This window comes from Lactuca virosa, chromosome 3, assembly GCF_052849685.1.
Source record: "Lactuca virosa cultivar CGN04683 chromosome 3, Lactuca_virosa_CGN04683_v6, whole genome shotgun sequence".
Classification (NCBI taxonomy): domain Eukaryota; kingdom Viridiplantae; phylum Streptophyta; class Magnoliopsida; order Asterales; family Asteraceae; genus Lactuca; species Lactuca virosa.
The window spans coordinates 379,826,239-379,831,076 of NC_136428.1; positions in this window are offsets into that span (position 1 = coordinate 379,826,239).

Below are 4,838 nucleotides of genomic sequence, written 5' to 3' on the forward strand. Positions count from 1 at the left end.
CTGCAGCAAACTGTGGGCAGTTGGCCCTCAATTGTCCAACCTGATGGCAGTGATAACAAATCCTCATATCCTGAACCGGGGCTGACTGACGGCAATCCCTCGCATAATGCCCCTCTCTTCCGTACTTGCGGCACGCACCACCGGACCTACAAACTCCGGTATGACCCTTCCCACACTTCTCACAAGTGTGGCTGCTATGACCCCCAATCCTGGAGTCAACGGTTTTGAACCGTTTCGGCGCCGACTGCGACTGCACCGGAGCCTGCCTCTACTTTCGCAACTGCAACTCAATCTCCAACTCACGCCGCCTGGCGGCCTCCTGCAACTCTAACAAGGTATCACATCTCTGCGTGGACACAAACTGTCTAATATCCCTCTTGAGCATACTCAGATACCAGGACATCTGAGCCTGCCCCAACGCGAACTCCGGGCAAAACATCGCCCTCTCAGTGAACATCCTGGTGATCTCTGTCACCGACTCTGAATCCTGCTTCAGCTCCAGGAACTCCTGAACCAACCTCTCTCTCTCAACCCGTGGAACATAACGAGTGCTGAACATCTCCCGAAACTGATCCCAAGTAACTGCAGCCCGCTGCGCATCCGAATAAGATCCCGTAGTCAACCTCCACCAATCCTTCGCCCCGAGCCTCAAAAGGTTCAGAACACACCTCACCCTCTGATCCACAGGGCATGAACACGTGAAGAAACAACCCTCCACGTCTGATAACCATCTCATAGCAATGATAGGATCCTGAACACCATCAAAGGTATGGGGCTTTGTGTTATCGAAATCCCGATACTAAAAACCTCGACCGGATCCTCCCCCTGCCACTGTTACAGCCGCTGTAGCTGTCGCGGCAGCCGTCTCAGTAAGAGCTGCATAATGATCATCGAAATACTCTCTCATAGCGGACTTAATAGTCCCAAACAACTCTGGGATCTGACCCCGGACAATCTCGACCACCTCCTCGCGGATGATCTCCCTGACCCGATCCTCTGTCAACATTGGCCCCTCCTGGCCGATAATCTCAGGTGCCACTGGGGCCTCCTACTCACCTTGTCCTGATCCCGATCCGGATCCAGTCACGACACGCCTCACATCTGCCATACTGCAATACACCAACAAGATCCTCAGATACCTCGCATAACCTCCGAGAACTAACCTCTAACCAACAACCTAGGGGTTGTGACTTCCTTGACACGCGTATGGGTCCTGTGCTTTCATTAGTACGGGCCCATACTACCTTCCACACCTACCCATATTTGTCTCAAGTATCACCACAACACCCTAATAATATACATCACACAACGAATGCTCAATATCTCATAACTGGCCTCCCGGCCTCACACAACCCACCCATCCATGAAACTTCCACCAACCCTGCAGCACTAGTGTATACTAGCCATACATGACGCTGGACCCTATAGACTTTCGAATATCCAATCCTACCCTAAGCTCCCAATCAAACAAGAACAGAACATAAGGACAAATCAAACATTCTCAGGCTATAAGATCTTAATTATACACAGCCGTGATGCATACACAAGTAACTACAGTAATGATGTCAATCTCATATAAAGGAAACCCTAGGCTAGCAGGCATCATGTAATCAGGCAATTCTATCATGCAATTTCCTGAAGATACCTAGCCTAGTACTAGCATGCTGTTCTAACATATCACATAATCAAATAACTTGCATGGTATTATGGGGTCTACTTACTGGCTCCGGCTGATCGTACCCTCTGCATCCTCCTTTACTTATTTCGAAAACATTTTGAAAACCATTTTGAAAATCCCTCCTTGATTTGAGATTGGATTCACACGAATGTTCCTCCAATTCGCTCAAATGAAGGCTCTGATACCAACATGTAACACCCATAAAATTTGAGCCAATTTAAAACATTTTAATTCATTCAAAAACCATTAAGTTCATACATCTCGTTTTCAAAATAGTTTAAACATCAGAGTATCCCCCAGAACCATATCACATAAATCATAAAACATGAGGAGCGGTACGATCACGCCTTCGCCTTGCCACGATCTCCTGAAGTACCTGAAACAATACACTGAAACTGTAAGCCCGAAAGCTTAGTGAGTTACCCCCAAAATACCTACTGCACATAAACATACTCATAACATATCACACATAGAACATCCATGCACATCGGGTCTACTGTGTGACTGGTCCGCCCGCACCGGGCCTTCAGTCCACCTGGTCCACCCTCCGAGTCTTGCCATGTACATCGAGTCTACAGTGTGATTGGTCCGCCCGCACCGGGCCTTCAATCCACCTGGTCCACTCTCTGAGTCTACAGTATGACTGGTCCGCCCACACCGGGCTTTCAGTCGGCCTGGTCCACTCTCCGAGCCTCGGAACGTTAGGTCCGCCCTCTTGGGGCCTTCAGCCTATCCGGACCGCTCGCTGGGCCTTCGGAATATCCGGTCCGCCCTAGGTATGTTGGCCTACAGCACAAAGCAGGACCCGCCTCAACCCAACCCCCGTCAAACAACCATGCGCACATAAAACAATTAATCACATAACAAATCCTTAACCAGACAAACAGTCTAACAGATCACATAGCATGTCAACATCCTAACCAGGATTCCGACCTAACTGGTCACTAGCATAACATTACCCTATATACCGGGTACCGACCTTAACCAGGTCACTAACATAACATTACCCTATATACCGGGTACCGACGTTAACCAGGTCACTAACATAACACCATCCTAAATACCAGGATGCAGATCTAGCAAAGCAATAACATAACAACAATACCCGGATTTCCATCCGATAAAGGGCCGGCCTTGGTGCCGTAGACCCTGTCAATATAGTGAGGATAACTCATCTGCAATTGCCGACGGAAAAGATAAGACCAAGCTGCTCCGACCACCGCCACGATCTTCACCACAAAACACTACCAAAGAACCAATTCCATAAATACCAATGTTACCAAAGTACCCTTGGAAGTCAAACCGGTCAACTCTTGGTCAAAGTCAAAGTCCTCAGTCGAAGTCAACCTTCCTGGTTGACTCTACTCGCCGAGTCAACCCGTCGACTCGTCGAGTTCTCATACTCAGAAAACTCCCATAACACGACTCTACTCGCCGAGTCGCCCCAAGACTCGTCGAGTTCAACGATCTCGGAATCCCATCCTGTCCAACACACTGAGTCGCCAACCGACTCACTAAACCAAAGCTTTAACCACAAGAGGTTGGGTTCTACGACCAGACTCGTTGAGTCCAAGAACATACTCGCCGAGTCCAAGGCAATCTTCAACAGACTCGCCGAGTTGCTCTTCCAACTCGCCGAGTCCATGCACATGTTCATACAACTCGTCGAGTACACCCATGTGACTCGCCGAGTCTCTCCAGTTCTCAATCCATTCAGAGGCTTTTCGAGCCATGCAGGGGCTCCAATCCATAGATCCACCCTTCTACAATTTAACCCTCACATAAAGTTGCAAACTTTACGTGAAACCAAGGAGATATAAGCCCAAAACACACTAGGGCTTGGGTTTTAGAAAAAAAGGGCTTCACCAACAACTCAATGACTGAACTTTATGACATTCTAGGCCATCATAAGTCTAGATCTGGAGTAGCAACCTCAGATCTAAACTCCAACCCGAAATAGATCTTAAACAAGCTATGAAACTCCCCATCAACCACCAAGGATGAACCAAAAAGGAAATTAGCATAAGATTATGGCTTCTTACCTCTGAAATGTGCCCAAACAGATGTAGATCCCAGATCCACACAAGCCCCTTGATGCTAGACTCTAATTCCTCAAGCTCTTGTCTCCAAATTCCTCTTCCAAGCTCCAATCTCCTCAACAATGAAGTCTCACACGAAAATTAGGGTTTCTGGAACTCTCAGGGGGATTAGGAGGCTGGGAGAAGGACATAAAGTCCTTTAAATAGGGTGCAACCATCGGTGTTAGGGTTTTCTTTCTTCAGCACCAACTCGTCGAGTCCAAGCCACCGACTCGGCGAGTTGGCCACTTAAACCGCGATAAAATCCCGCTCCGACTCGGCGAGTAGACGGACCTACTCGTCGAGTCCCTTCCCTAAATTTACAGTTTTGGCCCTTCATTGAACAATTGAAATTTGGGGTGTTACAATATATATATATATATATATATATATATATATATATATATATATATATATATATATATAAAAGATAATTATGAGATCTAAAAATTAGAATAATCAAATATAAAAGACCTAATGTTAAAGTGTTAGCGAATTTTACTTAGTCTGATTAAATTCAGCTACCCCGAACCGATAAACCTATCAAGGATATCAAAGATAATTATTATTATTATTATATATATATATATATATATATATATATATATATATATATATATATATATATATAAGATTTAGTATATATAGGGATAATTATAGAAATAAATTATATCAAAGGAAATTATATAACGTCGTCACTCATCGTGTATATTGGTTAGACATTATGTTGTCATTCCGCCAATTTGGCTTTGTTAAAGATATCTATTTTCTAAATTTAATTAATAAATAAATTAATAAAGCAAAACGGTTATGCAGGTTAAGAATGGATGATATTCCCAACTTAATCTGGCATGCGAAAGATCCCTAATCACTATAAATAGAAGTATCGTTTTACACAGACATACTTCTGGAGTAAAAATATAATAATAGAAGTATCCAATAGCATACTTCTCGAATACAAAATATAAACAATATATGTTAGTAATATTACAAATAAGATTATATGGTACTCCATTATTTGGGAAAACCTAAAGAGAATGGTAGTATGTGATAAAAAGTCAATCATCGAAAGTTTAGTATCC